The sequence below is a fragment of the Sturnira hondurensis genome, unplaced genomic scaffold, assembly GCF_014824575.4.
Source record: "Sturnira hondurensis isolate 20B ecotype Veracruz unplaced genomic scaffold, ASM1482457v3 Scaffold0010428, whole genome shotgun sequence".
NCBI lineage: Eukaryota > Metazoa > Chordata > Mammalia > Chiroptera > Phyllostomidae > Sturnira > Sturnira hondurensis.
In genome coordinates this window covers 2,119,189-2,131,803 of record NW_028083059.1, presented here as the reverse complement: position 1 = coordinate 2,131,803, position 12,615 = coordinate 2,119,189, and the positions used below count along the sequence as shown (strand labels likewise).

At 37.9% G+C, this 12,615-nt stretch overlaps 1 protein-coding gene and 1 pseudogene across 1 annotated transcript in view; one reads left to right on the top strand and one right to left on the bottom strand.

Annotated features, from left to right (window-relative positions):
- The window catches only part of LNX2 (ligand of numb-protein X 2), a 90,870-nt gene that overhangs the window by 13,517 nt on the left and 64,738 nt on the right, over window positions 1–12,615 (top strand). The gene's annotated exons all lie outside the window — the stretch shown is intronic.
- Window positions 6,799–8,439, bottom strand: LOC118995712 (40S ribosomal protein S18-like; annotated as a pseudogene).

Here is a 12,615-nt window from a genome sequence, read left to right as displayed (position 1 = left end):
ATTTGTTTGCTGATCTCACTGAATTACATTACCTTAGAAAGTATTTATCTCTCAAAGAACACGTGAACCTACTTTGTGGAGGTGTTTCTCTGATGACTGTGATTATATTATTTGAACTTTTTTTAAACCTATGAATCATAACCCTAATGTATTCTTTCCAAAGGGAAATGCTAAACATGACAAAAATTAATTTAGTCATTTTTATGATAACTTAAGAGAAAATGGAACATTTACTAGGTTTCTTTGATCTAGCAAATACAGTACAGCCATGGGAAAATACCAGTTTGGAAATTTTAAATTTTGCTAAAAAGCTTGGTTAGTAGGAAATGTTGTGGTACAAATTATGCCGAATTAAAAATTACTCGATTAACAAGTCTGCTTGCTAATTGAAAGTGTCTCGGGACATTTTACAGTGTTCATCAATTCTGCAGATTGTACCTGTACAGTATTGTTTGTACTGGGCACTTTTAGAATACCTTTTATTTTGAGAAGCTTTGAGTGCACACCTTTTATTCAAAAAGGGAGCAAGGGAAAGGCAGTTTTTTCCTTGAATCCAATGAGAATATGATGTTAGATGTGGAGGGGGAAAAAAGGTAAATTGTTTTCAGAAATTTATGACTATCACCCTAGAAGGATTTCATATTTTCACTGTTATACACTGCCTTCCTTTCGGTTGTGAAATGTAGATGTTAGAATTACAGAACTGCTAATATTCATCACTGTCGTAACTGCCATTTAAGTGAGTACTCTGGCTTTACTCTGTTAGCAGCTGTAGGTTCCATTCAGCAGTAGATTGTCACAGGAATGCTATGAGGTCAGTATTTTGCATTTCAGGAATAAGCAATTTGGACAAGGTACAGTAGCCACCTATGATAAAAAGTCAGACCTATTTGATGTAAAAGTCATTACTCTTTACAGAGTGGTTTCTCCGAAAAGATAAAGTTCTGATAGAGTCTTAATTGTTTTCTTCCTTCTTGCTGAAAAGGACTTTAAAGGTCCTTTTGGCACTTCAGGACCCAGCACAGGCAGCTACCAACAGTGAATCACTTTGTAATTCTTACCAGGTGGTGCTGGGCCAAGCNGCTAATATTCATCACTGTCGTAACTGCCATTTAAGTGAGTACGGTGGCTTTACTCTGTTAGCAGCTGTAGGTTCCATTCAGCAGTAGATTGTCACAGTAATGCTATGAGGTCAGTATTTTGCATTTCAGGAATAAGCAATTTGGACAAGGTACAGTAGCCACCTATGATAAAAAGTCAGACCTATTTGATGTAAAAGTCATTACTCTTTACAGAGTGGTTTCTCCGAAAAGATAAAGTTCTGATAGAGTCTTAATTGTTTTCTTCCTTCTTGCTGAAAAGGACTTTAAAGGTCATTTTAGTTTAAACCATTGAGTTGACCAACAAAGAGGCAGGTTCCTCAGGTAAAGGCAGTCCTTTCCCAGGACTCACAGTAACATGGGTGTTCAAAACAAACAAACAAAATACTCAGTGGGATTGTTTTGTGAAAACACAGTTAAATGATTTTATAAAACTTACGGTTTTATTAATTTTATTCTGATTTTTTATTTACCCCGGTCTCCTTATACCTTTCAGTATTAATTTAGGTCATACATTTCTGTAGGGACATTGCTATGTATGAATCATGTTTGTTTTTAGAGACTCATTTAAGACTGCTACATTTATCATAACCATCTATGATTTTTTTTTTGCTCTTCTTTTTCTGCCCTAGGACATTCTTTTTTTTTAATTAAATTTATCAGGGTGACATTGGTTCATGGAGTCATGTAGGTTTCAGGTGTTTATTTCTATGATACATGATCTGTATATTGCATGTGTGCCCACCAGCCAAAGTCAAATCATGTTCTGTCATTATATATTCGGCCCCATTTACCCTTTTCCACCCCCTCACCCTCTTCCCTCTGCTAACCACCATGCTGTTGTCTGTCTGTGTCTATGAGTTTCAGTTTTATATCCCACATATGAGTGAATTCGTATGGTTCTTACATTTTCTGACTAACTTATTGTGCTTAGTATAATATTCTCAAGATCCATCTGTGTTGTCACAGATGGCAGTATTTCACCATTTGTTATGGCTGAGTACTATTCCATTGTATATATGTACCACACTTTCTTTATCCAGTCCTCTGTCGAGGGATACTTTGATTGTTTCCATGTCTTAGCCTCTGTAAATAGTGCTGCAATGACGTAGGGGTGCATATATCTTTGTGAATAAACGTTTTTTTTTTTTTTTTTAGGTAGATGCCAAGAAGAGGGGTTACTGGGTCACATGGTAACTCTATTGTTATTGTTTTAAGATTTTATTTATTCATTTTTAGAGAGAGGGGAAGAGAAGGAGAGAGAGGGAGAGAAATGTCAGTGTGTGGTCTCCTTATACCTTTCCCAGCCTCTCATGCGTACCCTGCTGGGAACTGGCCTGCAACCCAGGCATGTGCCCTGACTGGGAATCAAACCACGGTTGTTTGGTTCGCAGGCCCACACTCAATCCACTGAGCTACACCAGCGAGAGCTATTATTATTTTTATGAGGCACCACCGTACTGTTTCCCATAGAAATCATGGTTTTAAATCATAACGTCTAAAGGGGAAAAGCTGATGGCTTGCTATATCTGTCTTTCTTCGTGTCTACCTATCATATGACCATCTGCTATCTGTCTCTCTCTGTTAAACCTGGAGAAAGGAATAATTGTATTCGTAATACAGTGCTTCAACTTCTTGCTTGTTAATTTTGGCTAGTGGTCTTAGAGCTTAAGTGGTACAATATTTGAAAGGGTAAAGGGGTTTAAGAGTAATTGTTTCTTGAGATTTCAGTCAAGATGGTGGAGTAGGTAAGTGCTGTGCTTGCCTTTTCCCATAACTACATCAAAATCACAATCGAATTATAGAGCACTCAATCTGGAGAACCACCTGAAGACTAGCTGACCAGAATTCCTATAACTAAGGATGTAAAGCAGAGGCCACTTTGAGACTGCAAGGAGGGTGGAGAGGTGAAATAGGCTGGTCCCATACCCATGAGTAGCAGTTGAGAATCAGGAGGGATATCTTGGCTACAGAGGTTCCCCACTGAGGAGCAAGGGTTTGCAGCTCCACACCAGGCTCTCTATCACAGGGCTCCAGTGCTGGCCGCTGAATGTGAAAATCCATGGGGATTCTGACCCATTGAGATGGAGGACTACTAGAATCCCAGGTTTCTTATTAAAGGGCCCATTCACAGACTCATTCACAGGAATTCACCTTGGCCTCCAGCAAAAGGAAAAAAGCTTAAAAGGCGCCAGAGACATACAGAGAGAAACTGAATTGTGTGGTTTCAAGGTGAAGGCCACCATTGTCCCTGTGTTGAGCCCTCCCTCAAGAAAGCCTATAGGTGTGGCAGGTGTCATATCTGAATCTGCATTAACCTGTTGAACACCACTCATCCCACCCAAGTAACTCCCTGAGACACCATTTTATCCAACTCACACACTGCCCTTGGCTCTTTTCAGAGGCTGTGCCTCACAGACAGCCTTGGCCTGTACTGTAGGCTTTCCTATAAGCTCACCAAGGTCTGCAACTCCTGGTGCAGCTTGTCTTGGTGTGCCCTGTGCCTTTTGCTGAGCGGCCCCAAGCCAGGTGTAGGTAGTAGCCAGCCTCTGGTTGCAGTTTGGCTTCTCCCATGCACTTCAGGACCCAGCACAGGCAGCTACCAACACCAACAGTGAATCACTTTGTAATTCTTACCAGGTGGTGCTGGGCCAAGCACAGGCAGCAAATGACCTCAGCCTGCACCAAGTTCCCTCCCAAGAGGCCCCAAAACCAACATACTGGTGGCTAGTCTCAGATTATAATAGAGCCTGATTATCTCCACAAACAGCACACCCAAAGGGTGGTCTTGTCAGGCACCAGAGACCCTCTGGGGTGAATCCCACCCTGTGGGGTTACCTCATGCTGTGATTGTGGCCAGTCTTCACAGCCAGTTAGCTTGAAGGTCAACTCTACCCATGATGAGCGAATAGCTGTCAGAATTCAACTATAATAGGAAGGCACACACAATCCATACAAGGGATACTCCTAAAGCACCCAGCTCAGGTGACTAGAGAGACTGTACCATTGGGTCCAACAGGACACCTATTACATAAGGCCATCTTACCAAGACTGGGAGACATAGCAGATTTACCTAATACAATACTTACAAACAAATAAACACAGAGAAGCAGCCAAAGTGAGGAGGCAAAGAACCATGTAACAAATTAAGGAACAGGAGAAAACTCCAGAAAAAGAACTAAACAAAATGGAGGCAAGCAATCTATCAGATACAGAGTTTAAAACACTGGTTATAAGGATGCTCAAAGAATGTAGAGAAAGAACTTCAACAAAGATGGTAAGCATAAAGACATAGAAGCCATCAAAAAGAATTGTCAGAAATGAAGAATACACTAGAAAGAATCAACAGTAGAATAAGTGAAGCAGAGGGTTGAATCAGTGATTTAGAAGGCAAGGTAGTGGAAAAATGAATTTAAAAAAATGAAAGCAAATTAAGGGGCCTCTGGGATAATATCAAGCATGTCAACATTTGAGTAGCAGAAGGAAAGGAGGGAGGGCAAGGGATTGAAACCTATTTAATGAAATAATGACTGAAAACTTCCCTAACCTGGTAAAGGAATTAGACACATGGAATGTATAAGAAAATACATCCCAGGAAGCACAGAGTTCCAAACAAGATGAACCCAAAGAGGCCCACATCAGGCCACATCATAATGAAAATGCCAGAGATCAAAGACAAAGGGAGAATCTCAAAAGCAGCAAGAGAGAAGCAGTTACCTACAAGGGAGTTCTCGTGAGACTGTCAGCTGATTTCTTAACAAACTTTGCAGGCCAGAAGGGATTGAGACGAAGTATTCAAAGTGATGAAAAGCAAGGACCAGCAACCAAGATTACTCTACTCAGCAGGGATTTAAAACTGAAGACAAGATAAAGTAAAAAGCTAAAGGAATTCATCATCACCAAAACAGTATTACAAAAAAACTGTTAAAGGGAATTTTTTAAGAAGAAAATATATAAATATGACTTAATATAGTGACAATAACTGTATAACCTATCAATAATCACTTTAAATGTAAATGGATTAAATGTTCCAGTCAAAAGACAGAGTGATTGAATGGATAAGAAAACCAGACTCATACATATGCTGTCTACAAGAGACTCATTCCAAATCCAAAGACACAGACTGAAAGTAAAGAAATGGAAAAAGATATTTTATGCAAATGAAACAAAAAAGGTAGTGTAACAATACTTACATCAGACAAAATAGGCTTTAAAATAAAGGCTATAGCAAGAGACAAAGAATACTACATGATGGTAAAGGGATGAATCCAGCCAGAGGATATAGCCCTTATAAACGTTTATATACCCAACCTAGGAGTACCTAAATTCATAAGGCAAATATTGGCAGATATAAAGAAATATATTGACAGTAGTATGGTAACTGTAAAGGACTTTAAAACCCCATTGACATCAATGGGTAGAGCATTTAGACATAAATCAACTAGGGAACGGCAGCCTTAAATGACATTGGACCAGATTTACTTAATTGATATTTTTAGAGCATTTCTTCCCAAAGCAGCAGAATATGCATTCCTTTCGAGTGTACATGGAACATTTTTGAGGACAGACGACAAAACAAGTGTCCATAAATTTAAGAAAATTGAAGTCATATCAGAATTTTCCCTAACCATAATACTATGAAACTAGAAATCAATTACAAGAAAACTGAAAAACACACAAATACTTGGCTGCTAAATAACATGCTGCTAAATAATGAATGGATTAACAATGAAATCAAGGGAGAAACCAAAAGATACCTTGAGAGAAGTAAAAAGGAAAACATGACCCCAAATCTATGGGACACAGTGAAAGCAGTTCTATGAAGAGCAAAATTCATAGCATTACAGGCCTACCTCAAGAAACGAAAATAAATCTCAAACAATCCAACTTTATACCTAAACAAACTAGAAAAAGAACAACAAATAAAGCCCCAAGTGAGTAGAAGGAAGGAAATAATAAATATCAGTGGGAATAAACAAAACAGAATCTAAAAAAAATACAGAAGATCAATGAAACTAAGATCTGGTCTTTGTAAAGATAAACAAAATTAACAAACCTTTATCCAGATGCATTGAGAAAAAAGAGACAGGACTCAAATGAGATCAGAAATGAAAGAGGAGACATGGCTACTGACATCACAAATACAGGATTATAAAAAATACTATGGGATTGAGCGTGGGCCTGCGAACCAGAGTATCACGGTTCGATTCCCAGTCAGGGCACATGCCTGGGTTGCAGGCCAGTTCCCAGCAGGGGACACACGAGAGGCAACCCTACATTGATATTTCTCTCCCTCTCTCCTTCCCTTCTCCTCTGAAGATAAATAAATAAAATCTTAAAAAAAATACTATGAACAACTATTTGCCAACAAATTGAACACTCTGGAAGAAATGGATAAATTCTTAGAAACATATTGTACAATCTTCCAAGACTGAATCAAGAAGAAACAAAATCTGAATAGACCAATAACTACTATTGATTCGGTAATCACAAACTCCCAGCAAACAGAAGTTCTGGACCTGAAGGCTTCACAGATGAATTTTACCAAACATTCTATGAAAAATTAATACCTGTCTATCTCAAACTATGTAAAAATTTACGAGAAGGGAAGGCTCCCAAAGTCATTTTATGAGGACACTATTACCCTAATCTTTTTTTTTAGATATGTAAACTGTTCATTAACAAAAAGCCTATGGGTTTATTTCTTCTTGGACACAACTCCAGTGCAGCTTTGGTGACCAGTGGTCTTGGTGTGCTGGCCTGGAACATGAAGACCTCAGAAGTTGCACAGCCCTCTGTGGATCCACATTTTCTTCAGCTGCTCCAGGACTTCATAAAGCTTGTTGTCCAAACCTTTGGCCAGGACCAGGCTATATTTTTATCCTTCATATCCTTCTGTCTGTTCAAGAACCAGTTTGGAATTTTGTACTGTCATGGATTCTTCATAATGGTGATCACATGTTCTATCTCATCCTCTGTGAGCTCTCCTGTCCTCTTGGTGACATCGATGTCTGCCTTTTTTGACACTACTCGAGCATATCTTTGCCCCATACCTTTAATTGCACTGATGGTAAATGCTGTTTTCCACTGGCTGTCGATATTCTGTTGAATACTCACAAAATGTGCTCTGATTTCTCAGGAATCACTTGAGAGAGACATGGTGGCAGCAGCATGTAAGCTTCCTGTGGAAGAGTATCACGATTCTGAAACCAGACAAAGACATTACAGAAAAAGAAAATTATAGCACAGTATCTTTAATGAATATAGATGCACATATCCTCAATGAATATTAGCGAACTGAATTCAGCAATACATGAAAAAGATCATACACCATGATCAAGTGAGATTTATTCTTGTGATGAAAAGTTGGTTCAATATCTACAAATTAATTAAAGTGATGTAGCACATGAACAAAATAGGATAAAAATTATGTGACTATATAAATAGATGCAGAAAAAGCATTTGAAAAAAATCCAACATCCATTTATGATAAAAACTCTCAGCAAAGTGCAATAAAGGAAACATGCCTCAACAATACAGTGAAACCTTGGTTTTTGAGCTTAATTCATTCTAGACGGCTGTTCCAGAAACAATTTATTCAAAATCTGAATTATTATTCCCATTAGAAATTATGTAAGTTTAATTAATCCATTCTAGATCCCCAAATGATTCCCTGTTTTAACCTTTAGACATGTACATATAGTACATGTCTAATGTACTGTTTAAACTGTAAATAAACACTTCTAAAACAAAAAGGAGATGAAATGTAAATGAAAATTTAACAAAAAGGAAATGTACAGTAAAAATGGGAAAATTTTGTGTACACGCTAGAACTTACCTTTAATGTTGAGAGCTGTTGAGGAGTGAATATGGAAAAGAGAGATGGAGGGATATTATTATTTGGAAGGGGAGTCTCCTTCCATAAAAAACATCAGGTAGCTGTTCTGGGTTCTTTCTTTTGTCTGTGTTCCACTAGAACTTGCTTCAGGCTCACTGGGCCTCTGTCTCAAAGCCTATCCAATGATACTTGTTTTTGCCTGTGTTTTAACAGTTGCCTCAAGTGAAGTACTGCATTGTCAGTGTGGTACTGCAAGTGCAGTGTCAGTACTGTAAAGCTTATTACACAGTTTGCTACTTAGTTGTCAAGATGATATTTTTCAATAAAACTTAGCATTTCTCCCCATTTCCTAAGCTTTTTCTTGATTAGTGAAATAGGAATATCCTCCCTTCCCTCCTCTGAAGAAAGCTCTTCAGCTGCCATCTGTTGCTGCTCCCTCTGAAGGTCTGGGAGTTCCTCCACCAACGCCTGCATATCATCATCATCCACCTCCAAGCCCATGGACTTGCCCAGCAAGTATCCTCCACAACAGAGATAGGCTCGTCCTCAAAGTCTCTTTCAGCAGCAGACTCAGGCCACAATTTCTTCCACGCTAATTGAAGGGGCTTGGAAGGTACTTCCCCCCAGGTAAGTGAGGATATTAAAAAAAAGTTTTTTCCAGAACTCCCTGAAGGTTAAATTAGTTTCAGGGGTCACCTCGAAACACCAGAAACAGTGCCTTTGTGTAGAGTTTCTTAAAATTAGAAATGACCTATTGGTCCATGGGCTGGCCAAGAGGAGTTGTGTTAGATGGCAGAACCTAACAGTGATGAAGCTGTACTATTCCACCAACTTGGCCTCTAAGCCTGGAGGGTGAGCAGTAGCATTACACATTACAGGAAGTGTCCTGAGTGGCGGTTGTTTTTCCTGGAGGTATTTCTTCACACTTGGGGCAAACACTTCATAATCCACTGAGTAAAAAAAATTGTCTGGGTACACAAGCTTTGTTATTAGCCCTCCACATCATATTCATCTTGTTTTTCAAGACTTTATTTTTCTTGAAAACTCAAGGGTTTTCAGAATGGTAGATGAGTAGAAGCTTCAATTTAAATCCCCCACTCACATTCCCACACAACAATAACATTGGTCTGTCATTCACTGGCTTGTGTCCTGGCAGTGATTTCTCCTCCTGTGTGATGTAGGTTCTCTTTGGCATTTTCTTCCATAAGAGACCTATCTCATAATTGAACTTGTTGGGGAATAGATCCCTTCACATATTCTTGAAATTTTGTCACGAAATTATTAGTAGCTACTTTGTTAGAACTGGCAGCCTCCCTATGCTTCACTATACTGTGAGTGCCACTTCTTTTCTTATATTTATCAAACCACCCCCTACTAGCCTTAAACAAATCACTTTTAGCACTCATTCCAGGGTGTCTTTTAGGAGGTCAGCATGAAGCATCTTCACTTTTTCACATATCATTGCTTCTGAAGTGCTATCACCGACTAACTGCATTTTGTTTATCCAGGACAACAACAATTTTTCTGCCTTTCAGTTGCTTGTGATTGTTTTGTGAGCACTTTCACACTTTTAGTAACATCAGCATTCTTGGTGGCCTCTTTAAGTTTTAAAATGCTGCCAATCGTCAGTTTTGCCTTTTTATACTTGGTAGCCAGATCACACAGGCAAACACCCGTGTCATGCTTGCAATTATTTCTTTTTAAAGCTCTATCATTGTTCTCACAACTTTCCTTTTCACTTTGCTGCTATCACTAACTTTCATAGGATCCATAGTGACTTACTGTACATATTTAATAATAAGCAGCAACAAAAGCAAAAAACACAAAAATATTCACAGCACAATTTCCTGAGATGTTAACAACAGGAGGTTTAGTGGTAAACTGACTCATACTTGTGTATTCTCTCCTTTGTCACCTGAGAGATGTGTGATTTAGTGTTCTTGGGTCAGTAACCTAAGTTTTGATCAACAACCAAAACATTTTTCCATGAACAGCTTGATGGAGAACAAATTGTTCAAGATGAGAGACATTCAAGAACCAAAGTTTGACTCTAAAAGCTATTTATGACAAACCCATAGCTAACCTCATACTCAATGAGGAAAAGCTAAAAGAATTTTTCTTAAGATCAGAAATAAGACAAGACAAGAATATCTGCTTATACCACTTTTATTCAGCATAGTGTTGGAAGTTTTAGCCATAGCAATCAGACAAGAAAAAGAGATAACAGCATCCAAATTGAGAAGGAAGAAGTAAAACTGTCATTATTTACCAATGACATGATACTACATGGAGAGAATCCTAAAGTTTCCTCTAAAAAACTACTAGAACTGATAAATGAATGAATAAAATAGAACATAAAATTAATATATACATATTGGTTGCATTTTTACATATCACTAATGTACTAGCAGAAAGAGAAATTAAAACATTTACAATTAATCAAAAAATACCCAGAAATAAATTTAATCAAGTGATACAGGACCTGTGCTTGGAAAATTCTAAGATATTAAAGGAAGAAGTTGAAGAAGATACAAATAAATGAAATCATATACCCTGCCTATGGATGAGAATTAAAATAGTCTAAATGTTTGTACTACCCAAAGTAATCTATAGACTCAGTGCAATCCCTATAAAATACCAATGGCGTTTTTTTCACAAAACCAGAATAAATAATTCTAAAATTTTTACAGAACCATAAAAGGCCCAGAATAGCCAAAGCAATCTTTGGAAAGAAGAACAAAATTGGAGGTATCATATTACCTGATATCAAACTTTTCTATAAGTGTATAGTATTTAAAATGTCATAAAAACACACATAGATCAATGGAACAAAATAGAGAGCCCAGAAATAAACCCACACTTTCATGGTCAATTAATCTGTGACCTAGGAGGCCAGAACATACCCTGTTGGGCAAAGTAGGTAAGAACTTTGTCAAAGTCTTCTTGACAAAGTGTTCTTTGTCAGAGTATAGCAAGTAGATTACAAGAATGTGTCAGTAATGAAGGCAGGCAATTTCAGCACTTACGAGATTGTACCTAAGTACACTGTGCCACTCTGACATTCTTTTGAGTTAGTAAAGCTATTGGAATAATTATATGGAATTCCATATAATTATAAGGAATAATTATAGCCTGCAAGTCTTTTCCCAAACAACTGTAAGCCTACTTTTGCCCACCCCGTACAAAGGGTAAAGATGTCTATCCAAAAAATGGTGTTGGGAAAACCTAACAGATACATGCAAAGAAATGAAACTAGACCACTTTCCTTGCACATATACAATGCAAGTATAAACTCAAAATGGACTAAAGACTTAAATGTAAGGCTTAAAACTATAAAACTCCTAGAGAAAACATAAGCAGTAAACTCTTTGACATTACTTTTAGTAATGTTTTTGTTCATTTATCTCCTTGGGTGAGGGAAATAAAAGATAAATAAATAGGACTACATCAAATTAAGAAGTTTTTGCACAGGAAAGGAAATCAACAAAATGAAAACACAAACCAACCAATTGAGAGAAGATACTTGCCAATCACACATCCAGTAAGGGATTAATATTCAAAGTTTGGCAAGAATGCATATAAGGTAACGCGAGAAAAATCATGCCAAATGATTTGGTGTAAAATTTACTTATAATGTCTTTTTTCTTAAGGCCCTATATTTTATGTAGCTCAGTTATTCTTGTGCTATAATAATCTTATAAATAGTTATAATTCACAAATAATTAAAATGTTAATTGATTACATATAACATATTGGCTAAAATTTAAAAGGCTGACAACATTAAATGTTGACAAAAACTCAGAGCAACCAGAACTCTCATGTTCTTTGTGGGAACATAAAGTGGTACAACCACTTTGGGAAAGGTCTGGTAGTTTTTTTCCAACCTAATTAAGCATATACGTGATCTGTGGCCCAACCTTTCCACTTTTAGGTATTTACTTAAGATAAATGAAAACATATGTTTATTGAAAGGCTTTTACAAGAATATCTACATAAGCTTTTATTCATAATCTCCAAAAGCCAAAAACAGCCCAGTTGTCCATCAATAAGTAGCAAGATACAGTGGGATATTGCAGTGCAATGGAAACAAACTGCTAGTATATACCACAGCATGGCTGAATCTCAAAACATACTAAATAAAAGAAGCCTTATCCAAGAGTACCATACTCTGCTTCCATTTGTATAATATTCTAGAATAGGCAAAACTAATCTATGATGGGAAAAAATCTGAATAGTGGTTAGAGGGTGATAGGGACAGCTCTGCCTGGTTTCAGGAATTATAACTGCCCCCTATGACTAGGGATGAGTGAGCAACCTTTGGAATGCGGGCCTAAGGAGACAAAAGTATGGTCGATGTCCATGACGGGTAAGACTCCTCACACAGAGAGGGGCGACCTAAGCCAGACATGATCACGTGGGAGGCCATCATGGAAGCACTCGGCGGGGGAGGGGGTGCTGTGACAAAAAGGGAGCGATGGATCCTCGCCCCCAGCTGGTGTGACATAGCACAAGTCCCCATTTCTGTCTGGGAGAAGCGTTTCCTGGCTCTAATTCACTTAAGTCTAAAAACGTGTGATGGGAGGTGATGCAGCTCCTTAACTTGCTAGAGCGGTATCCAGGGTGATCAGGCCTAAGAAAGAATATGTAAAAATCCTGTGAAACCTGCTTTGTTTAGAA